Consider the following 25,805-nt stretch of genomic DNA (forward strand, 5'->3'; position numbering starts at 1 on the left):
CGAGTATCCCAAGAACATGAACGGATGCACCTGCCATTCCTCCCGTGATGCTGTGCACAACCACAGGCATCTACCCTCACAGATTCTTTGACCCTGCCTTCTGTAATATGTAGCAATGTGTGTGTGTGTGTGTGTGTGTGTGTGTGTGTGTGTGTGTGTGTGTGTGTGTGTGTGTGTGTGTGTGTGAGAGAGAGAGAGAGAGAGAGAGAGAGAGAGAGAGAGAGAGAGACTGACTGTGTGCATATATATACACATTATTTTAAAAATCCAAACCAAAGCACTCTACTGCACCACACTTCTCCCCTTGGGGAGAGAATGAGAGAACGGACATGGAACAGATGCTAGTCATGTTGCTTAATGCATGTCCGATACTGTGGTGGTAAGCATGATATAAGAACATACTTGAAATAGAATGCATTCAATTGCAGGATCAGGACCCAAAACTATTCCGTTAGGCCCTAATCCAAAGTCCACTGAAATCTATGAGAAACTTTCCTTGTTTTTCATTAATAGCAGCCAGTGTTTCTTCAGCTGCCAGTGGAGATGGATTAATGAGCAGAGGGCAGGTGAGGCTTTCAAAAGTACTGCCAGGTTGGAGAGTTGAAAACGCCTTGCAACTGCAGCACATACCATGTCTCTGAGATTGATGGCTTAGTCTTCTACCATTACGTAATATGTTCACACAAACTACCAGCTGTACCAGAGTGACAGCCTCCTGCCTTTTAGTAAATGTTAGTATTTTGTTAAGGAAGAAAACCATCCACTCAGATACAAACCTGCTGCATGATGGCAGCCTCCATCCCTCAGTAGAGAGGCTCCAAATTAGTCTACATTTTTGTCATGTCAGGGTTGTACATCTGTTTGAATGTTGCAAACATTTATGAATATTAATAACCATTTGTTCCAAAGAGCTGTAAATCAGTTAATTAGGAACCTGTCATCATGTTTATATTGTCCTAAGGAAAACCCAACAGCAGCAGCATATGAAATTAAGCCAGCATTTAGTTCATGAACACCATTTACAAATAAATTACCTGGCCTGCTCACATTAGAGTCTGCACATAACACAAAGCAGCATATATTTTCTCCATTACTCATATTCTAATGGAGTGATTACGAGAACTGAAAGATATATTGTGCATTGATATTCCATTAATAGTTATGTGGGGTGTACATTAATGTGCAATCTCTGAACCAGGACTCCATGCTTCAGAAGGCTGAGCAATTCCTGGAGATGCTGAGCACCATCGGCTTCAGCACCTTGTAGGATAGAGACCTCAATCAGTATGAAAACTAACTTACATATAAATAAATTATATACTGAAAAATAACCAGGACTTGCTGGCAAATATGTAATATTAGAACTCTCCTTTCTATAGGTCCTCTCCCAATATTTATTAAGCTAATAATTTAAATATTTTATTAAGACAAATTACTCTTCCACCACATTCGCTGTTATTTTTCTCTCCATAAATAATGATGTCTTGCACCAATTACCCTCCGGATATTTTGCATATTTTCAATCACCTCTGTTTACAATGAGCCTTATACAGTAATATGGGAGGGATATAACGTCAATGAGTTGGTGATATCCATGTGATAAATTGCAGAACCATGCAACAAATGCTCTTTCAAAATCCTCACCTGCATTCTGCCCAATAATCATCTCTCCTGAGATCTTTCTAAAATCACAAACTGCATCATATTGCTGTCATTTCTTTAAAAAAAAAAAACCACAGGCACCATACAATAATTTCTTCCCTGCCAATGTGAAGTTTTCTCAGAAAGTTACCTCAGCCTAAGACCTAGCACAGGAAATACTTAATCCTGGACTAGTGAGAGGCATCTTGTAAATCCACATGATCTAGAAACAGGAGACCTGCCATCAGTGTAATGCCTCCTGATATACATTATTTAACAGGGAAGAATCAGGTCTAGCAATTATTACTATTAATAGCAAAGTGAGACTCCCATATTTCCAACAGAATTCACAGAATTTCCTTCTAGCCCTGATAGAGCCCAAGATACCTGAACCTGGTAACTAAGGTACCTGGCTAAGAAGCAGGGATATATCAAATGGGGCCATTACAATTTTAAAAAGACGCCCTTACCTTTTTTGTAAAACATGTTTTTTCCGCACTTATGTGGGAGAGCTGTTTAGCTCACCCATGTTTTATTCACTCATGAAAAATATGGCCACCTCAAAGTCACACTTATAAAGTCTTTTTACTACTCATTCTTGTATTCTCTCTCTATATGGGGCCTGGTCAAAAATCTCTGAAGCCAATGACAATCTTTCCATTGATGTCAGTGGGTTTTTGGATCAAACCCTTAATACCTACAAATGCAATGTCAAACAGGAGGGTCAAACGTTAGTCTAATTTACTTTTCAATGTTTGAAATGCCTATCTGTGTGTTTGATCCCTCCTAGATTTTAAGACATTTCTACTTGAATAAGAACACACAGCCCAGCATCTATGTCCTTCCCAACCTGCAAGGAAATCACTTCTAGTACTGCTCTAACAATGTCATACTCTGTGGCCATGAAAAGGAATGAGATGTCATGGGCTCAGCAATATGATGTCAATGCAGGATAAAACAGCAGGAGAAGAGAGGCTGGTAGGAGGGGCACTCTCTGTGTGAACATAGATAGCTCCAGTATGGAAAGTGATGGCAAGGTATCAGACAGCAACACAGACCCATTTTACTTACTGTAGACTGGGCAGTAAATTAGGTGTTGTGCTGGATTATAAATTGACTTAGACGTGACTGTTCCTATCCATTTTTGTTTGTTTTCCACAAACCCTTGTGTGCACTGGATTGTGATATTAAACCCAGCATGTATCAAAAAAAGCCTAAACAGATTTTGAAAGCATCTATGAAACTAGTTGCTAAGTTTCAAATTCCAGGCATTAGCTCATGAAAAATGCACTGTATGAAAGCTATAACTCATCTTTCCATTGCATTCTGAGAGAGGTAATGCAGTCCATAGAGGAAAAAAGAGGAGCAAATGTATTTTTTTCTCCTTGACTGCAAATGGGACATAAAAGCAATAATGAGCTCCGCACAAGGTATTTCCCAGGAATTAATGACCAGTTGAGGTTAACGACCGCTGTCTATGCTTTGAACCATCAACTATCCTAGCTAGTCATCAATCCCATGCCCAGTGCCTCAAAGGTAATTGCTTAATAGATAGGCAAGCACCAACACCACAGAAAATGGGCAGCCTAATACTAAATGGTAGAGCCATGCTGAGAATACTTAAAATGTAGGAGTCAGCCTAACAATACAGAGATTACATTTCCCCACTTTCTCCCCTACCCTTAAGTCATTCTCCTGCCTTAGTTAGAACAACTTGGGAGGGGAAATAAATCAGAGACCACAAAAAGCTGCAGCAACAAACCACCAGGTCATAAATAAATTCCTCCTGCCCCCACTCCCAAATGCCAAACACTTTTGTTTTCATTTTTTTTAAATCATTACTCACCCTGACATGAATCCTAATTAAAATTTTACACAGTGTGTCTTTTAATTAGCCATGGCTGAAGTGGTGAAAGCTATCAATATTTAGCAGGATAATTGTGTGAAATGACTTTTCAAAAATGAACAGCAGGCATGAATCCACTCAACAGCAGGGGGTTATTCAGACACACACTGTGCAAGATGGGGTGCCTCAGATAATGTGCAAGAGATAATAATGCACACAGGGAGTGACACATGCTGCCATATTTTGCGCTTCATTGGTTTTCTGCGAACAACATTTGGCTCTTGTTGCACTCAGGACATCAGGGTTCACACAAGCTGCGAGCTGGTGATTTTATCTTTATGTTGTTGATTTATTTTATCTTAAATAGAGGGATGTGTTTAATAACAGTGCACACAAACAAAAGGCTGAGATGTAGCTCCCTGTATGACCTAGTTTGATTATGCTTTCCACAGGGTAAAAAAGAACAGCTCAATAGCACAGGCTTTTCTTTTTTTTAGCTCTCTCTACGCTGGCAGAATAGAAAGTGGTAAATGAATTTCTGTTTTGTGTTGCACAGAGTAAATGCATCCACAGCTTAATTTTACAACAGCTTCACAACTGCTTCTCACAGCCTTGCCTTTCTCTCTCTTTTTTTCCCCTTTTTTTGTTCCTTCACTTTTCTTTTCACAGAAAAACCAAGTTAGGCAAGTTAATGTATAACAGTTTAGACAATTTCAATGTATTAATGATTACTGCTAGTGTTTGTAATTGTGCCTATTATGGCATAGCCACCTGTAAATATTTACTATATGTGCTGAGAAATAGTTCAGCAAATCGTGCAAAATGAAGTTTTGAAGCTGCTTTCACATTGCAATCTACTCATAAACACAAATCCTCAATATTGTGTGCACCCACACAAGTCCCAAAATGCAAATATCCTATATATGCAGCCACATACAAACTCCAACTTGCAAGCAGCATAAGAGTTTGTGTGCATTCAAGTTGACTCTCTGCAAAAGCATATATGCAGTCTTGCAGACCTGAGAAACAGCAAAATCTGTGATAGTGAAAGTCCATTTTCAGGATGAAATTTTCAAACAGAGTAATCCAACCACTACACAAAATGCAGCATATCCATGGAGGTGAAAATCTATTCTTCCACATCAAGCCTATCTGGGGAGTCATTCTTCAGCCACCCAGGAGAAAGATTAGAAGGGCCCCTGTGCAGCTGGGCCATGGTTACTACTGAACTCCTGGCCCTGTACTAGCATCCACAGCTCTCTTAAGTCTCTCCCTGCAGGATTTATGGCAACGGTTCCATGCAAGCCAATCCATCGTCCATGCCAACTCTGCAGTCCACCTGCAAACCCCATCTATATTTCCATGGAGAGAACCACTATGAAGCTCCACAGAACACACTGGCCTACAGTGTCAGCTGGCACACCTTCTCCACTTCCTGTCCCACCTCTTTCTGTGTTTTAGCCCTTTCATGGCAAGAGAGAGGCTAGGAAGATTTGACCCTTAATGTACACAATGTAGCATTTCAACAGGGGCATTAACTACATCTTGATTAGAGCACATAATACAGCATCAACTTCTAAAAGTCACGGGAAGATGATATTACTTGATCCAACCCCTACCCATCATTCTTGACTCAAAGACCAAGACATTCAGTCATAGTGTATATCATCTCAAATACACTGCAGACAGGGTCAGGAGAACAGAACAATTATAAGTCTGCTAACGGAATCAGATTGATGGAAACAGAGGTTTCCAAACAGACCAGTAGGAGAGATGGATCTTCCTGGAACTTAACAGAAGAGGAACACACTACAGTTTACAGCATTACTGCCACTAATGGTGCCCAATCCATAGGTAACAGGAGAGATTCCAATCTCATCAATTAGCTTTGGATTGGGCCCCAAGATGGCCACTGTGAACACAGCCCAAGAATCATGAATTCTATTCTCAGCTCTGCCAGAGATTTGCTGTGTGACCTCAGGCAGTTCATTTCCCAGCTATGCCTTAGTGTTTCTCTCTACAATGGGGATAATCATTATCCTTGTTGGAAGTGTTGAGAAGGTTAATTCAGTAAAACCTGTTAAACTCTTTGAAATCCATGGATGAAAGATGCTATGTTAGTGCAATTTTTTTAAAATGATAAATGACAATTAAAGTGTACAAATTAGCAAGTAGGGGATACACAAGAAATGTCAGAGAGGCAAGAAATGAAAGCTTTGGGGTTTTCGTTGGTAGTCCAAAAGTAAATAAGTAAAGCTAAACAGCAAGAGAATTATAATCTCCTCCCAAAGAGGACTGAGGACTTTTTCCCATTTACTTGAAATGAGAGAAAGGAGCTTGTAATTTTTACTTACTGAAATTTACCAAAAACACTAATTAGAAGTTCTTGCCTGGATCAGAGGAGAATACACCCAACAAAGTTCTATCCAAAAAGGAAGTGAACGTGTTTAAAAAAATGTATAAATTATATGGAACATATTGTTTAATTTTCCATCATGTTTTTATTAGGGTTTTTTCCTTGAATGAAATCTTTTTCCTTTCGGGTAAAGCTTTTTTTCCCCGCCATTAAATCAATTCAGCATTTATAAGGAAATGCTAAGCATGATGTTTATTATATCCTGTAAAACATCACCTTCCAGGTGCTATTAGTTTCACTGAAGCCTGACAATTCAAATCAAGGCTAATTTAATAAATTCCCAAGGCAATCTAACCTGGGAGGCAAAACTTTTCTATAATAGTAGACAATTAATCCACTTGCTTAACTAACTTTGCTTATTGATTTTAAAAGGCAAACAATATTTGCCCAATATTTTAATAATGTGCTAATTTAACTACTACTTTATATCTTTATTTTTTCTGTTTGGTGTACAGATACCGTAACACTCTAATATCACTATGATGGGCATGGTATAATAAAACAGATAAGAAACAATATTAAGTTTTTCGCTTGGTTTTCCAATGTGCAATACCTCCAGAATAGAAGAAATTTATGAGATTTAGGGGGAAATACCACACTGTGCAAACACGAAGAACAGCACATTTCTATCAGTTTCTATACAAATGAAATATTCATCAGTTTAATATTCCATAGGGAAAAGGGTCATGAAAGCAAAAGAGAAAGGCTTTCTTATGAAGAAGGCAGATATAGTTAACTTAGCACAAGAAGAATGACACATGATTGGTAGTGGAGGGTTGACAAATGTGTGTGGGAGTCACCGGGTTGACACAAGGTAACAAAGTTAACAATAGGAGTACAGGTAACAGTAGAATGTTGGTTTATATGGAGCAACTGCTGACAGTATGGCAGGTGGACTGGCAGTGGGGTAGGTAACAGGGCTGAAAGCTGGAAGGTATCAGGATTGGCAGTAGATGGTGGTAGTAGCAGTGATAACAGAAGAACATGGTTGCTGCAGTCTTATGGTACTGAGAGTGGGAAAAGAACAAGGTTAACAATTCTGACAAGTTAATATTTGTCAAGAGTTTTTAAGATGAAAATGGCTTGTTATTAACATTATTTCTCCATGTAGCTGTAGTCTGAAAACATGTGGGCACCAGAAACTTACTCCTGCATTAAACATCAGCAACGGAATGAAGTTCTCTTTTCCCCTGATGGAGCCTGTCAATATCTATTACATATACCAAGGGGTGCAGCCTACACTCCTACACTGTTTGTAACTTCCTGTCTGCCCGGAGCTCCTGCATGCCCCCACCCTTACTCTCCCATTTCCCACAAAAATAAAGTAGAAAAAAAACAACGTGTTAATCTACCTAGAGCCAGGAGCAACTGTATTACATGAAGAACCCCCCCAAGATCATGTTACATATGCACATCATTCACAATATATTAATCTTGCTGCCAGTAAAACTAATTGCTTAAGAATTAAGTAGGGAATTTCTGAAGGCACCTTCCCCTTCATGTAAATGAAAGCACTGTCATTAAGTGAGCCCTCCAAAAGATGCAGTAACTGAAGGGACATCTGGATTAAACCTGAACATAAAGTTGGACCTTAAGGGAATGAATCTTTCACAAGTGAGAAAGATAAAAGAATTACCGCAGTTTGTAAACCGACAAGCTCTCTCTCTCACCAGTGTTAATGGGAAATGGGTGTCTAAATGTCTTAAAATGTCTTTTAAAAAAATCACAGGCTAAAATAATAGGACCTAGATTTTCAGGCATGTTAGGCACATAGTCCTGGAAATCTGTGTGTGCAGTTATCCTTATCTTGTTCACACAATCTCACTAGCTGTGTGTGCAAATCAGTCATGCAATCGAAACTGTAGTTTGTTGGGGAAGCAGGCTTAGGATAGGCAGGCACTCAACAACGAGAGTGTAGAAATTATTCTTTCTGAAAAGAAAAATAAAGTGCGACTATCTTCTTTACAGTAAAATACTTTCTAACAAAATGGTCGTTTAAGGTCAGTATCACAGCTTATGAATGTAAGTAGCATGTCATGCATCATGCAATGCTGGATTTTGATTCCACTTTGTTCGATGGGTTTGATGCTATTAATTAACTGAAGACAGATTTGTTTCTCCTTGTTTTTTAAATACCAACATGCCTCACCACAATACTTGTTAACTATCATTGCTGCCATAATCACAAACCTTTGCACATGACATGGACCCTTATTAGACTTTTAATAAGAAACAAATGTATTACGATAAATATTTCAGGCACAGTTTACAGACCTTTATTCCAGGGAACAAGAGGGAGAGGGAAGTGAATTAATATGTATGTCAGCTCCCCCTGCCAGTCTGTTTGCATAAATGCTCAGAGGGCACCGCAGGCCTGACTTCAAGGGAAAGATGGTTGGGCAAGCAGGCAGTTGTCTGTGAAAACAGACATCAGACTGGGGTAGAGGGAACCAATCATGGGGAACGTAAGAGAGATGGAATCACTAGTGTATAAGTAATCTGGAGCACCCACTAGGGAATCAAAAACTACTGTGGGCAAGAGGAGAACTAAAAAGCACCGAAGAGCACAGAAGAATCTTCACTAGGAAAGCCATGACGCCTTGGGAAAAGAAACCAGCTGGCCCCATTGTTGTAACCTTACCTTTTGTTGTAGCTACAAGAAGTTCTTAAACCTCTTTTCAGGCATTGATGGAGCAGTTTCAGACCATGAAAGAGGACAGTAGCCATATGCAGTCATGCCAGCTGGGTAGGGTGACCAGACAGCAAGTGTGAAAAATCAGGGCAGAGAGTGGGGGGTAATAGGAGCCTATATAAGAAAAAGCCCCAAATATCGGGACTGTCCCTATAAAATCAGGACATCTGGTCACCCTACACCTGGGCCTTGCCAGTCTAGGGGAACAAAGGGTACTAAGCCATGAGCAATACTACAGCTGCCTCCAGTATATAAGATCAGGCAGTTTTTGAGAATTTTGAAGACTTCATAACACTGACAAGGTAGCAGAGGCCAGCTGTGCACGCACACACACACACACACACACACACCAGACCAGACCAGAGATGGTACTGAACCAAACTTCCACATCCAAGCTGTGACCTCTCGGATACTTGAAATCTAGATCCAGATCTTGGTCTGAATTTTGCAGCCTGAGCCCAGCTCTATTACAAACACAAATGCTTTTGGGTAACGCTGACAGTTCAAGCATAGCCTGCAAGCTACTGCTCAGTAGAAAGCGAAGAACTCAAGAGGACTCCGATGACCTCAGGTTGGATCATTTTCTGTTTTCCAGCTTGTCAGACACATCATAGCCCAATTACTTTTATAGCCTTTTCAGAAATAGTCACTGAATTTGTAATCCTTCCAGTGAAGAAAAATATTACCAGGATCTGAGACTGCTGGAAAAATTATAGAAACCAAGCAGGATTCAGAAAGGAGTCTGGCTCTTGTTTTAAAAAGCTCCAAAGTCTCAAGCATTTGTGGATACTAGTACCCAAGAAAGTCATATTAAAACATGTCTAGTTCCCTAATAAAGATCGCCCTTTCAAATTCCACCAACATTATCTGAAGGATTTTTAAACAAACATTCATTGTTCAACAGTTTTGCTAAGAGCAAGTTTTCAATTTTCATAAGCTACCTGTGATACAGTCTTTCATTATGCAGGATTTTAACACTCCACACTAATAAGCAGTCACTATATTGATACTCTCACTGTACAGTAACAGTGAATGCTATGAAATCACGTCATTAATATCAATGACTGTGAAATTCTTTTTACCAGTATGTAAAGGCTGCATATATGGTTTCCTATGTGTATATGAACATGTGTGCAAACATTACTTGACACTACTTGTAATTAAAGTAAATGGAAAAGGAGATATTGAGATTCAGAGAGTTCTTTTGATAGGTGGAAAATTGTTTGGTAATTGGAGAAAAACTCTCATTGCCTTCTGGGTGACTGTAGTGAGAGCATCAGGCCAGAGAGCACTGGTGACACAGCTCTGCAAAACGTTTGCCATGAAAACACAAATCATGCAAAAATCACTTGGCTTGGACTTCATGACCAACTAACAACTCAGGCCAAATTTTTCAGAAGGTTCTCTCAGGTTCATGAGACTATTTGAGCAAACTAAGTCCTAGGACCAAGCAGTTGTGTCAGACTTCCCAGTTTCACTTTGATGAAGGATCGGTAAAACAGAATGGCTTTGACTGAGTTTCACTGTGAGAACTGGGTTTTCTCAAACCTGACAGTGAAACCACAAGGCTCAAAGATGAAGAAGTTACTTGTATGAAATCATGTGAAACTGCTGAGTTTTGTAGCAGAACCTGGAGTTTTTTGGCAATGCTTGGTCTGCAAGAGGTTTCATTTTGCAGGGATTCGTTTTGTTTTTTAAATGGACCATATTTCTCTCATTTACCATCATACAATCCCCACCCCCATTGAATCTATTCCTTTTCCCAAGCCCACTTTCCCACACCCCACTTAACACAGAGCAGGATTTTAGGCCCATCATGGAAATGACATTGAGAAGTCAGAAATTTAAAAAAAAACAAACTGTATTGGGTATGGGCTTTGGGGAAGTGACAAATAAAAGTATGACAGAAAATGATTTCTAGAGCCTAGGGATGAAGTGATTGAAAGATAAAATATATGTAAGCAGAGTCAGGATGAGCTCTACCCTGACATCTGGTGGTGAATTATGGCGAGTGTGGAAAAGAACTCCAGGGGCTGATCTTGTTTGCGTAGGCACATCCACCCACCTGGCATGAGACAACAGCAACTGATAGTGGTTACTTTGGATGGGGTGGGATCCCCAGTTTCTCTGTTATTGGGGCAGGAGGAATAAAGTGTTGTTACCCTGATTATGTGAATCAAGGACAATGAAACTGTTTTATGACAGAGTGTCTCACCATCACCTAAGTAGTACTCGCTAGACAAGGGACATGGGTTCCACAACCCAGTGAATTGAGAGAGGATGGGGATAGGTATTTGTACCTGATGGTATAGGCCCCCTTTGAGGGCTTGAAACACCAATTGTACCATCTCCTCTCTCCACTGTTGAATGTCAGAGCTAACTTTGATTCCATTAGGAGTCTAGTTACAGGCTGCTGAGGTGAATTCATTTTGGGCCAATGGTGCACCAGCACTGGGGCTCCCCTATTATGAGCTGAAATCACAAAAGAGCTAAAGTTATTAAAAGCTGAGATCACTGAGTGCTGTGTTAACTAGTGGGGGAGCCTGAAGCTATATTGCTAAGCGGCTGGCGGAGCAGTTTGCGGGGACGGCTGGAGGAGCAGCGCAGAGCCTTGTGGGGACGGTTGGAACGGCCCAAGGAACGGCGAGCGGAGCCGTTTGCGGGGAATGCTGGAGCGGCTCACAGGTCGGTGAGCGGAGCGGAGCAGCTCGTAGAGCAGAGCAGTTCGTGGGACGGCAGGAAGTGGACTGGCTCGTGGTGAAGGCTACGGCAGAACCCCACGGAGAGACGGCTGGCCGGCCTCGGATCACATAAAGTGCCCCTCAACACCCTGCGTGCCCCCCTTTTGCTCTGGGGCTGCACTGACCAGGGACAGAGACTTTGGGGGTTGTTGGACTTTTGGGACTTTGGGTGGTTGCTGGACTCAAGAGACTTTGGGGGTGTTGGACTTTGGGGACTCTGGGTGATTTTTGGGTTGCTGGATTCAAGAACCAAAGGGAAAGGACACAGCCCAATTTGCTGGGGTGGGTCTTTTGCTCATGGTTTGTGTTATGAATCCTGTTTGTGGTGTTTTTCCAATTTAATGCTGATGTCGTTTACCTCATGTTATTAAATATTTTCTGCTACACTCAGACTCCGTGCTTGCGAGAGGGGAAGTATTGCCTCTTAGAGGCGCCCAGGGGGTGGTATGTAATTGTCCCAGGTCACTGGGTGGGGGCTCGAGCCGATTTTGCATTGCGTTATTGAAACGGAACCCCGAGATACAGAACTCGGCCCTTGTTGCTGCCAACTTAGATGGGCAGAAGGGTTACATATATATCACCATATAAATATTCTGGGAGAAAATCTGAAACAAGGGAAAGGAATGGACAGTTTCCTGGAGTGATATGGCAAACAAGAATGATAAATTATTTATAACAATCAAAGGGAAATTCCGGGGCAATAAGTGGCATTGGCAGATGCATCTTCATAGAGGAAATGAGACCCATGTTCTGCCAAGGAAGATGAACCAGGTTTTCTTACATAAGTGCATAGCATTTGGCTGAGGTTTGAGGTTTCTGTAGATAGAGAAAGTATATGAAGAAGTAGCGCCACGAACTACCAAACATCCACAATTCTCATGCTGAGCTGCCACTGATTTATATTTTGCAATTCAGAGTTCTGACAGTAGAGTTACTTTTTGGTCCCTTCCTCCCCTATTACAAAATGTGTATTATACCTTCAACTTGCATAGCAGACACACTGAACTCCTTTGACTCTCCGTGCTCTGCTCTGACTTCTGAACCTTTTCATTTTTACACAGTTTATCCTTGTTTGGATGCACTTCCTGAATTCCTCAGAAAGATAGGGTCTAGCTCAGAGCTTGGGCAAACTACGGCCCGCGTCCACATCCGGCCTGTGTGACAGTCCTGCCCAGCCCTTGAGCTCCTGGCCGGGGAGGCTAGCCCCCAGCTCCGCCCCCGCAGCCTCAGCTCGCCGTGCCACCAGTGCTCTGGGTGGGGGGGCTCCGAGCTCGTGCCGGGCAGCGCGGCTGCGAGAGCCACCAGGTGAAGTGATTAAATTGCTCCCTATGGGAATGTGCTACTTACAGTTGCCAGTCCTGGTACGCTGAGTGACATGGTAAGGGGCGGGGAGTGGGGGGGATTGGATATGGGGCAGAGGGTCCTGGGGGGCAATCAGGGGACAGGGAGCAGGGGGTGATTGGATAAGAGTGGGAGTCCCAGGGGGCCTGTCAGGTGGCAGGGGTGTGGATAGGGGTTGGGGCAGTCAGGGGACAGGGAGCAGGGGGGGTTGGATAGGGTCGGGGGTTGGATGGGGGGGTGGAGTCCCAGGGGGCGGTTAGGAGAGGGGGGTCCCAGGAGCGGGCGGTCAGGGGACAAGGAGCATGGGGGGGGTTGGATGGGTCGGAGGTTCTGAGGGGGGCAGTCAGGGGGGCGGGAAGTGGGAGGAGGCGGATAGGGGGCGGGGGCCAGGCTGTTTGGGGAGGCACAGCCTTCCCTACCCAGGTGTAGTGTATTAAATTGCTCCCCGTAGGAATGTGCTACTGACGGTGTACTACTTATGGCTGCCAGTCCTGGTGCTCTGTAAGTAGCACATTCCTACGGAGAGCAATTTAATACACTACACTGGCCCTCCATACAGTTTTGGAACCCCGATGTGGCCCTCAGGCCAAAAAGTTTGCCCACCCCTGGTCTAGCTCCTGCTGTATGTTGCACCTTATTCTCTTGCACTAGTCTTTTATCAGGCCAAACTTTCCATTATTTTTAAGTTTCTCTACTAAAAGGCTGCGGATGCGTCAATAATCCCATCAGTTTACAGACTGAGCCAAACTCCCTCCATCTGTAGCAGCATAAAACACAACATATGCTCTCCCAGTGTATGCTGTCCCAAGCCCAGCTAAATATTCTTCCTGGAGCTCCCGAATTCCTGCCAATCTCTCTTCTCCAGGCCCTTAAAGGGATTCAATCGAGAGATCACTTGAAGTGAAGTACTAGCTTCTGTTGCCAGTTTTTCTGCAGCCAACTGGATGACTATAGTGGTTCTTCATCTGGTCCAGGTGCCAGAAAATGAAATTTAGACAAAGTGATAGTAGTGTTATTATTTCTTTCTGGCATGTGTTGTGCGTATCCTTAGTGTCGTGCTTTAGGTCTGGGAAGTCCACAAGGACACATCAGGCTCATAAGCCATAGGAATTAGATTTCTCAGATTATTTATTAACAATCCCTACCTTTATCTCATTGTCAAAGGGAAAACAATCCTTTCATCCTTTGGCTTTTTGTCTTTCTTCTCTTAATCCATATGCCTACTAGTGAATAGAAGAATTTGAGGAAAGGTACTTATATGCTTTTCCTTTCCCCAGGAAAATCACACTACATGAGAGAGTTCACAGGGCAAAGTTCAAAGAAAATATGTACTGAATTCCCTATCCTTGTCCCTGACAACATCAGTGAGGGTGTTATCAAAGAAACTTATCAGCCCCACATTTTAATGTAACCTGTAAAGGAGTAGGTTCCCTAAGCACCTTCTCTACCTCTCTGGTGCCTATTGAAATGCTAGGACTTTCTTATACTCAATGTATGTTCTGCCAAGCATAAAATGTACAATGTGCTCATGCCGCTCAGCATATGAAACTAAACAGATTGCCCCTCTCTTTCTTGGCTTAAAGGTAACCTTTACTACTTTCCAGTGCAGCCCCTTTGATGACTGAGTCTAACTGTATATCACAGTCTGGCCATCTCCTCTGACCTTTGAAAGTTCACTCACTAATTCTTCTTCTTAAGCTACATTAGCTCTAACAACCACAGCAGCTCTGTACAAAAAAAACCAGAAGTATGAAAACAGAGTATTGGGTGGATTTGAGAACAAATTCCTGCAGACAAGGCATCCTGAACTCATACAGGTAAACAGCAGCCATTGCTATCAATAGCCTATATAGCCCCATGACCAAAAAAGAGGGGGAATGGTGGGGGTTAAATATTCCCAAAGAAGTAGTGCCCAAATGGTGCTTCCTGTGACTGGGTAAAACTTCACCAGGATAAAGTCACTCTGAGAACTGGACTCTTGATCATTCAGAATCACACAACGCTATTGGAATGAGGCATGCTGCCCCCTTGCCACATTTCTGGAGCAGGCACACAGCCGCCTTGCCATGTTGCCAGAGCAGGCATATGGCCTGATCTGGTTTTGCATGCCAGGAAAGCCATTCACTGAATCTCCTGCAGGACAAGGCAGGTGGTGTTTCATTTTCACTTCCACCATCAGTTCAGTGCCTATACTGACAATAAGTGAGATGCGCAGATGCTTTTTAAATTGTAGGTTATTAAAGGCTGCTGGCATTCTCAAATTAATTTTGTAAACCAGGGAGGCTTGTGCTGCTTTTTCTAGAATATTACAACCCTGCCGGTCTTTGTTTGGCATTTTTTTAAGGCTGACTTGCCATTTTGAATGACTCAAGGACACAAACACAATGCAAAAGCGCTGGAAGCCTCTCCTACTGAATCAAACAGTAGCTTAACAATGTTCTTCCGAAGGGGCCTCACTTAGTTCACATTGATGCTTTTTATCTAACTGCATGTTCTGTATACTGCTCTTCCTTTTGCTATTCTCTTTGGCTCCAATTCAAAGAGGGAGAGGCACAGGGGCCTTAATTCAGCACAGCACATACACATGTATTTTAGCACATCCCTGTGCAGCAGGGTGTAGAGCTGTTGCCAACTTGCAATTATAACATAAAAAGACATACCGGGGATTTTAAAGTACCAGTAAACACTTAATTTGTTGCTGAGAGTTGTACGGACAGGTGTTGCTGGCTTGCCTGTCAAGCTCCAAGTAACAATATCCTTCCGCTAATAAGGCCCACTTCACAATGATTCCCCCTATACAGCACTACAGGTAACTTTGGTTCCTACTCCAAAGTTCCTACTATCATTACATCTTTTTTTTTTAAACTAGATATATACAAGGTAACTAAGTTTCAATTTTTTTACTTAGCTGTATCCTTAGAGTCTAGAACAATTATTCTCTGTCTAGCAGGTTCTCTTATCACTCTGCCTTTAGAGATAATATCAATGTCCCATCTTTTTTTCTGTATTCAAACTGACCACTTGAGACTCAGATTCAGTAAACTGGTCCAGTATTGCTTGCATTTCTGAGCTGGATATTGAAAGTTTGTTTGTGCCATATTTTCATTCCCTTCCTGCACAATCCTTTCAGAGATCATAAAATCCTCTCTGTTTCTTCTATAGACATCTCCTTCCTCTATCTCAACAAGATAAGATTTTGGAGCAGTGTGTTGGTCAATCACTTGTGAAGACTTCCAGTCTCCTTTTACATGAATACAAACAGTATCTCCATTTTCCAGTAGTGATAAAGGGTTTGTACCTTCGTCAAAGAAATATGTCTGCTCTGCTTGTCTTAATTTTAGGCTAGGCCATGAAACTCAAACAGGTCCATGCCAAGTTTCTGCCAAGGTCTGTTTGGGACTTCATGTGGGAGCATGGTTCATTTTGATTTCTGTTTCTGAAGATTTGACATGTGTTGCAAGACTGTACCATGTCCTCAATTTGGCTACACATGCCTGGCCAACTGACAGCATCTTGAGCTCTCCTTTTATACAATTCTACTCCCAGATAATTCTCATGATTAATAGCCAAGATCTCTTTTCTGAGACCTTCTGGTACTATGATTCTGTCACTTTTAAAGACAAGTCTATTTTGCACTTAGTTCCTCTTTATATGATCAATAAGCACAGATACCCTCTGGTACTCCAGGTCTTTTGTCTGGCCATCTTTGCAAAATAGTTTGTCCTAAGTTTTGCAGGACAACATCACTTGAAGTAGCTGCTTGAAATTCCTTCAGTGTCAGTTCTGAAACAGGCAAATACGACATCATGAGATGTATTGCAACATCATCTTCCTCTAAACTTACTCCTTCACTATGCAACATGTATGCGCTGGATAAAGCATCATCAATTGCTAACTCTTTCCCTGGTCTGTATCCAACTTCCAATTGATACTTCTAGAGCATTAGCAACCATCTTTGGATCCTTGGTGGAGCACTGTGCAAAGGTTTAATGAAAATGGCCTCAAGAGGCGTGTGGTCTGTTTTCACCACTACTTTTTCCTTTAGATTGATAAAATTGAGTACAGCCAAAAAACTATTGCCAGCAATTCTTTTTCTATCTGGATATAGTTCTGTTGTGTAGTTGTCAGAGCTTTAGAGGCATAAGCAATGGGAGAGCCCCATTTTGCAGCAATAGGACCCTTAATCCGGTAGAACATGCAGCCGCTGACACAGTAACTGGTTCTTTGCCATGAAAGTACTTCATCATGGGTGCCCTTGTCAGCAACTCTTTCAAGTGTTCATATGCCACCTCATGCATTGGAATCCTGGTGAACTTGACATCTTTTCCCAACAGTCATCAGTATTGACACGTGTGGGATAAATTCCCCAAAGTAAGTAACCGTTCCAGGAAATCTTTGCAATTCAACCTTTCAGGCTGGTATAGTCATTTCAGTTATTGCCACAATTTCTGAGTTGTCAGGTTTTAGACCTTCTTTTGTCAAGTGATGTCCCAAATATTTTATCTTTTCAGGACCAATTTGCATTTGCTCTTGTTCAGTTGCAGGTTCCTTTCACAACACCAGTCTAGAACTCTTGAGCCTTTCATCATGTTCTCTTCTGGTATTTCCCCACACCATTGTGTCATCTATATAACATCCAACCCCTTCCAGACCTTCAAATATTGGTTGATATTCTTCAGGAGCTGAACAGATGCCAAAAGGAGGTCTGGTGAACCCATATCTGCCAAATGCTGTGTTGAATGTGCAGAAACTAGAATTTTTGTCATCCAGTTGTATTTGCCAAAATCCACTCCTGGCATCTAAGATGTAAAAACTGTAGCTTTTCTAACTTGCTGGTGATGTCTTCTACTGTAGTCAATTGAAAATGTTCCCTTCATATCGCTTTATTCATATCTCTTAGATACAAGCATATTTTTATTTCATCTTAACCTAGTTTGTGCACAATTACTATAGAATTGACCCATTTAGGTTCTTGCACTTTTGTTATTATCTGCAACTGTTTCATGCAGTGCTATTCTTTTTCTACTTTGTCCCTTAATGCCAGGGGAACTTTACAAGGTTCATGAATTACAGGTGGCACTTATGAGCTCATCTTTATGATGTGCTTACTTGGCAAGAAACCTAAACCTTCAAATATATCCTTGTATTCTTTAAATATATCTCAGTCACCTTCTGGTCCTTCCTTTACCATATTGACTCTTTGCACTAAATTTAAACTTGTCACAGTCTGCAAGCCTACCCAAATTCCACCATCTGAAATTCCAGCAATGCTTTCTTATCCCAATACTCACAGCCGAAGTTGCAGTTACACGTACATGCAGATTTTCCTCTGGGTAGGTTATCAGGTGGATACTCAAGCTGCGAAGTGGTTCAGTCCATAAAGTGATGTATAACTTTATAGACATCACATTGACCTGTGCCCCAATATTGATTTTAAAACTCACAGTTTTGTGACCATTAATGAGTAAATCCACATTCTATTAATCCTTGGAAGGCTCAGTACTCAGCAGACTGAGGAACAGATCTTGCGAGTGCTCATCTGCTTCTGTGAGGGTAAACATCAGTTTACCCTGGGATTTTTCCTTTCCAGATTGCACATTTTGGCAACTTTTGCCATATCTCTGGCATTCTTGCCCATACGCAGGACAGTTCCTTATGGCTTGGCTATGGCTGCATTTATAATAACCCTTACTTGCCTTTGACTGCTCCTTTTAAATTTCTTTTGATTGCTGGCTTTTATTAGCTGCAGGATGCCCTCCAGCCCATGACTCCATGTCTGGATGATTCTTAAAGGTGGACTTATGCAGCAATGTATGCACTTGGTTTTTTTGGTTCACGCAGCCGTTTCAATTGTTTTGCAGTTGTTTCATCTGCATGACATATGTCCACAGAACATTCAAGGGTTAAATTAGTCTCCTCCACAATCTAGCTGTGATGCAATACCACACACAATGTGGTCCTTAATGAGGGATTCACACAGTTCTCCGAATTTGCAAGATTTGTACTGCCAGTTTTAAATCAGTCACATACTGGTCTATGCTTTCCCCATCTGTCTGACTTGTGGTGAAAAATGTGTGCCTCTGATACATCACATTTCTTTGCGGTGCACAGTATGCTTCAAACTTATTCTTTACGACATGTATTTTGTCTTTATGTACTGCATCATGAAATTGAGAAGTATTAAATACCTCTCTTGTTTTGTCACCTGCCACAGGAAGAAATCATGCTATTTGCAGCCATTCATCATTTTTGTCTCCACCACTCGCAATGCTTACAGCTCAAATCCTTGCTTCCACTTTCTCCAGTTTTCTGCTGCATCTCCTTCAACCACTAACTTTCCTGGAGGCTTTAGTTGCCCTCCTCTTTTTTTAAGGTTTGTTTTTCTCTTTTCTTACTTATAGTTTTGTTCTGACACCATGTAATAGCTGTTGCCAATTTGCCATTATAACAGAAAAGATACTGCAGGCTTTTAAAGTAACAGTAAACACTATTTGTTGCTGAAAACTGTACAGATAGATGTTGCTGGCTTGCCTGGCTAGTTTCAAGTCTGTAGGAACAATGTTTCTGCTAATAAGGCTCACTACATAATGATTCCCCCTATAACACTATTCCAAAGTTCCCACTATCATTACACATGGTGCTTAAACAGGTGTTTAACTCACATTGCCTTCAATTAGACTGAAGCATGTGCCTAAGTGCTTTGCTGAATCTGTTTCCCTCTTTGCAAAGTCATCGGGTCATCTCAATGCTTAGTGGTCATCTCAGAAAACATAACCTTCCCAAAGGTGCTTAGCTATGACAGGGACTGGAGAGTTATAAGGCTCTGTTAGACCAGAAGAGTTCCATAGCTGAAAATGCCTTGCCACCAGCCCCTCCCTTTTACACAGTTAACTGAAGTGTCACCTCTAATCACACATATGTAGCTGTCAGAGGGAGAGAGGGTTGGCCTCCCCTCTCCCGTCTCTAATTTAAGCCATCAACATTTTCTTTGTGAATAACACACTGTATATATACACCTACAGCTACAAGGATAAAAAAGCACAATAGCAACCTAACACTTGTTCTAACAAATTGGGTCCTTGCCTTTCTATTAACTAAGCTTATATATTTTATTGCATAGTATTTTCTTCTTTCGCAAAGTAACAATGGGCAATCTGTCTGCTAGTAAAAGCACCTGTATTTTAACAGCTTGTTTTAAAACATGCTAAATGTTACAGCTTTGCAGTTGCCAAACAAGTAAATTAAGTGTCTAGTAAAGGTAAACAGAGACATTTTAAAATGCAGGGACTTATTTGCATGCATTCAGTCATCTGTGAGCCACTGTAAACGCCCAGGTTTTGTGATCTTTTTAATAAGAACACTCTAGTAGTCCGGTGCTCTAGAAATGAGTAATTCAAATTACATCAGTGAGTATCCTTACATTTCTGAAATTAGGCAGATACCACAGTGATGAATGCTATATAATGGCCTACATAGAGAATAGAGCTGCTTAGGAAATTATTCCCCCCTCCCTATGCTGATTTATAATAGTATCAGGCATGTAAAAGAATGACCAGCAGTGTGCCAAATTATGGCTCGTTATCACCACATTGCACTCAAGGAGATGCTCCTAATTAGCCACATCACATCCAATTACCTGATTTGCCCAGGTAGTCTCAGGAACCGGGCATGCAAATTGTTTGAGAATATTGTCCATTAGCTAAAATAATGTTCCTGGACCATACCTTTTTTTAAAAATGAATCTCTAAACACTTATCGCTCAATACTCCATAATATGGTGCCCCTCCTCCCCAAGTCAGCAAGGATAATTGTTACTTAATATTAATACTTTGAACCTGAGGACCTCATAGCATTTCACAAACATCAATAGTAGCCTTATGAAAGTATATCCATTGGAATTATATCCATTTTATAGCTGGCAAAACTGAGGTACAGAGAGGTGAAGCAACTAGCTCAAGATCATGCAAAGTCAGTGAGAGAGTCTGGAGTGAAACCTAAGAATCCTGTCTACCAGTCTGCTGTATTAACCACTAGTTCACACTCCCGTCCCACAAACAAACTACTTCTCAACTAAAAGAAACATAATTTCATCGATAGAGCCATGTGACAATGGCAATACCTTTTACTGGCTGACTCTCTCTTCAAAATGCTTATCTTTATCAAAAGACAGGAACTGCGTACTGCTGAGCATGCTAATCTGGAGCTTTTTAAAAAAAATAAAAAGGAGAAGAAAAAGTCCCCAGGCAGGTCAAGATTTGACGTCAATTTCTCTTTTTAAAGGAGTGTACACAGGTGAGAGGAAGTTTTCTGAACAGATCCCCAACTGTGAGCCCTTTAAGATTTAGCCTTTTACCAACACCACCAATAATTTATAGCTAGCATATGGAGATAAAAGAGGACTTAATCCTAGCAAAAACTCCTTCAAACAGCTTTGAGGGGGGAAAAAACTCCCTCAAAGAGAAAGTTTGCTTTTTAACACCATTTCTATCAAAACATGGACAGGTAGTGAGGAAAAAAACCCAAAACTAACTTCACATGTACTAGGTTAAAAGCAAGATTATGCAAGTGCAATGTTTGTGCAGGTGAAATATTGTTTAATATATCTATCCCTGAAATGAGGCACAAGCAAGATTTCAAGGACCACAAAGCCCTTTTGTTATGAAAGCAACGTTGAGGTGGTTGATGCAGTGGGGAACACGCAGGTCAGTTTAGAACGTATGATAATCTTTAGTAGCTACAGTAACATTTTATGTGTATAGCATCTGAAAGAGACAGTACACATACACCATCACTGAAATGCCGTCTCCTTTAGCATAGAGGGCAACCACCAGCCAGCATACAGTACACTGCAAAGCAAGGGAAGGATAGGTAGGGGAAATTTTGGCCAAAGATTCTGGAGCTAAGCCCTGCACTTATAAAAAATTGACATAGAATTATCAGACCCAGATTTTCAAACACAACTACAGTAGATTTGCACGGTCAGTTACAGCTCAGGCAAATGACTAGTTAGGTGCATTTTCAAATACAGTTACCCATCTTGTATGCAAAACTGTGGTAACCATACACAAATTCAGCAAGTCAAATTATATGCCAAGCATATTGCGAAAACAGGCCCTTGATGCCTAGGCAGAGAACAGAAAGCAACATGCAGAATAAACTACTTGGAACTCAATTTATTTACCTTGGAGGAATGAAGAGCTGAGATGACCCTGATGGGATATGAATAAGTTGGGCTCATTTGCGATAATAGAATGCTTGGTTTAGTTGTACATTCACTCACCATGCAGGTGTGTTGCACCCTGCCAAGAGTCTTAATTTCTTGAGTTTACCTTGCCAAGCCAAGGTGCTCAAGCTGCCAGCCTCCAGATTTAACTGCTAGTGAGAGTCCTTTATTTGGAAAACACTTTGCCCATTGGTGTGAAAGAGGTCAAATTTCATAGGCTATTGTTAGCGCAAAGTAGGGACTGGTGGCGTAACTGTCTCTTGATTTTCCTTTGATTTTTGGTTATAAAGCAATAATTCCATGTTATTTTGTAGATGAGCCCAGAGAGTTCATTAGAAGGTGCATTCTGTAAATACAAAATTTAATAGGTAAATAGTCTGTTTGCTTTTGGATGATCTCCAAATGATGCTTGGTTAACACCAAAATATTAAGAAAAATACATTCTTTATTTAGGAGTTGTGCCATTACTTCAGCGAGAGCAAGACTGGACCCATAGTCCCTGTCCTGGAATAATGAGGTTTGCATATAGTAACATTAGGCTTGAACACAGATATTACAGTGATTGTCATCCTATATATACCATAGATAGATCTAATTAGACAAACAATATGTAGGGTGAACCTATCCCTGATGACTTAAGTGGCACATAGACCTTCTGCCAGTCATCTATGAAGGGGTGAATTTCACCCACCAAGCATAAAGTACTGGGCAATTAGAAGATGGAGTTCTCAAACAATGCTGTGGAGTTTTGTTCTTTATTTTAAAGAGATTTTATCAATAAACAAACTCTTTTGTGCGTAGTGGATTAATGCTACTAGGCTTCACATAGGAAGTGTGCCCTGGAGACGTAACTGAATGAAGCGTTTAGGTGCCTGGTCCAAAAGAGCTCTAATTCAGAAAGCCTTTAATGCATGTGGTTAAGGCCCATTGGAACCTGACTTTACAAAAGATTATATATAGGCCAGTAAGATCATTTTCCCCTTGTTCATATTTAACAGACATTATACAGAACATTCCTTCACTGAAGCCTATTTGTCCCGAACATCAAAAAACACCTGACACCTATTCTGTGATATTGCCACAGTGTGTCACTTTTTATATCACATCATTGATACACTAAAGAAGTGCAACATCAGAATGTGAGGGTTGGTTCCAGCTGAAAATAGCACTAGAAACTAGAAGTCACAGAGCAATTTACAAAATAATCATCTTTTTACATGCCTACTCTTTTTCTCAAAAAATAGAAGCAAGGTAATAACCTTCCATGTCTAAGTGCCAGCTAAATGGACCAAAGCTGAAAGGGTGAAATCCTGGCCACTTTGAAGTCAATGGGAGTTTTTCACCATTGACTTCAGTGGGTCTAGGATTTCATTCAAAATATGTACATGAAAAGAAGTGAATGGAGGACACAAAAGTAAGCAAACAGATACAGAGGTCAGCAATTTAGCCTTTCTTACAGCACAACATGAAAATTGTATTGTGTAGCTTTTTCCATATAATGTGTGTTCCAAAATGGAAATTATACTATTGCACAGTTCAGTAACAAATAGCGGAAGTTGGTAAAGCAATTAAGAGGACTACGCAAAATAGAGAAAAATGTTTTCCTCTGAGATTTGACATGAGATGGAGAGAAACAGGGAGGGTCTTCCTAATACCTGCAGCTACAGGAGAAAAGGCTCTTGCAAAAACAAGGGTAAGACTGTGTAGAAGCCAGTGTAAGTGTAACCCAATCTAGGAGAGTATGGGTCTTTGTCCCCTCCCCCCCCCCCACAAACACATACATTTGATCCATATAAGACTAAAAGAATATACTACAGCTGCTGTCTAATAGAGTTATTCCTCCACCTCAATTGGACCAGCTCATTATATTCCATACCGAAGGTGCTAGGTTCAATCAATTTTTGCTCACGTCAAGCAGGGGAGGGGAGCAGTTATATAAGCAGCAAGTGATGTAGAGAGAGAGAAATATTTTGAAGAGTGATTTGAACTGCTGATCTTTGGTTAAGGGAAATCCTGCTCCTCCCCTAAGAGAACTGGTGCTAAAATATATGCTATTTGTGCAGAGTGAAGGTCAATGGATTTCTCTGTTGACTTAGCCACACCTGTAGAGGGGGCCAAATCCTGCTCCACTAAAGTCAATAAGCAGGAAGACAAACACAGACAGTGCATCCTCATCAAAAAGTTTTTCATTTCAACATAGGTTCCCTACTAAATACACTCAAGGAATAAAAATGTCATATGGTTAGAAAACAAATGATAATATTCCAGTGACATGGAGTATTTTAGTAAAGCTGGTTAAATAACTCATCCACGTTTCACCTCTATTGTTTTATGAACCACGTGTTTGCAGTTAAGTACAACAACCAAGGCCATTTAAATTCTTTCCCAAACAGAACCAGTGTTTGTCCAACTGGGAAAAAACAAATAAGAAGAAAAATGGCAGTCAGACATTGAAGAGGATGTTAAGAAAGCAATGGAGAGCAAATAAGGAGGGGGGAGACCTATAAAAATGACTTTAAAACAGTCTTTGAAAAAAAATGTTGAAACTCATTCTGTCTACAGACAGCTTGTTCCTGTAAACAATTACCCCTGTAAACAATGCAATAATCATGGGAGTGTATTTATTGCCCTTTATGATGTTCCATCCATCATGATTTGTTAGAACCCTTACAATGTGTTTGACTGTTTTACTGTCAAACTGTCCTTTGTTGTCAGTTCCAGCACTCTGAAATTTTACTCCAATGGTGACATGTTATGGCAGCAGGACTCTACTCTTTGTGGATAAAAGGAACTGCCTGGTCCCATAACACATGGGTTCATAAACTACAATGGTAAGACTAGGAATAGTGAATCTAAAGGAGAAATTAAACAATTCAATTTAAATAGAAGAGGGATATTTGGGGGCTGATCTTAGGCATGCTGAGCACCTGCAGTTAATGAGATCAGATGAGATCAATTTGGAAATGGAACCAAAGTTCTAATCCTGTGAAGTGCTGGGTTTCCCTCAACTCACTGAGATTTGAGCGTACTCAGCACTTTCCCAGAAGCATTCAATGGATTTTCAAAGATTCACATTTGTTCATAGAAAGCCACAGTGACCACGCTTGAACCATGAGCAGAAAGCTGCTCTGTAACCTGCTCAAAGAGCTGGGGCTGTACGCGATGGCAATCTTTTCCCATCTTCCTGCTGTTCAAAGAACACAGAAGGCAGCCAGAGAGATTATAGAGCAGGAAGTCTCCAATTAATACTAAAATGGGTTTTTAATGTTGCCACTGCCCACCCACCAATGCTTTGGAAGTCTATTGGGAGGCTTCGTGGAGATCTTCTACGTTAGCGGATCTATTAGATGTCCACAAAGAAAACAAAACTAGCATAGTTCATCCAGGGATGTAGAAGGAGCTGCCACCTACAGTAGATCCATCAGGTATTTTTTGTAACTCCACTTTAACTTTAAACTGTTGTTGCTACCATAGCTGTAGGGAGTTCTCTCATTGTGTAAAGTTATCATGCCACTTACACTGGCTGCCATAATAAAAACTCATGGTCAGCAATCTACTATTCTAATCTATCCTGACAGCAGAACCCTGGCAGATAGAAGCAAGATATGTTCCCCTTTAAGGGTGATTAGCTTTAGCAGTGCTAACAGGCATTCCCCAGGCTCTGGCTTAAGGTGGTCAATCCATAACCCGCTGTGTTAGTCTGCAGCATATTTATGCTTGGGCTAAATAAAGCATGAGCAAGCAGTTCAACGCATACATAATAAAATAGCAGGAAATCTCAATGCTCAGTTTTCTGAAAGCTTTCAGCATATATTAGACTTACAAACTACCCAAAGAGACTGCAGATACCATCAAGAATTCTCTCTGAAAATTTGCCAACTGGATGAAGTAACGTAGTGTAGAGC

The sequence above is a fragment of the Emys orbicularis genome, chromosome 12, assembly GCF_028017835.1.
Source record: "Emys orbicularis isolate rEmyOrb1 chromosome 12, rEmyOrb1.hap1, whole genome shotgun sequence".
In the NCBI taxonomy this organism is placed as follows: domain Eukaryota; kingdom Metazoa; phylum Chordata; order Testudines; family Emydidae; genus Emys; species Emys orbicularis.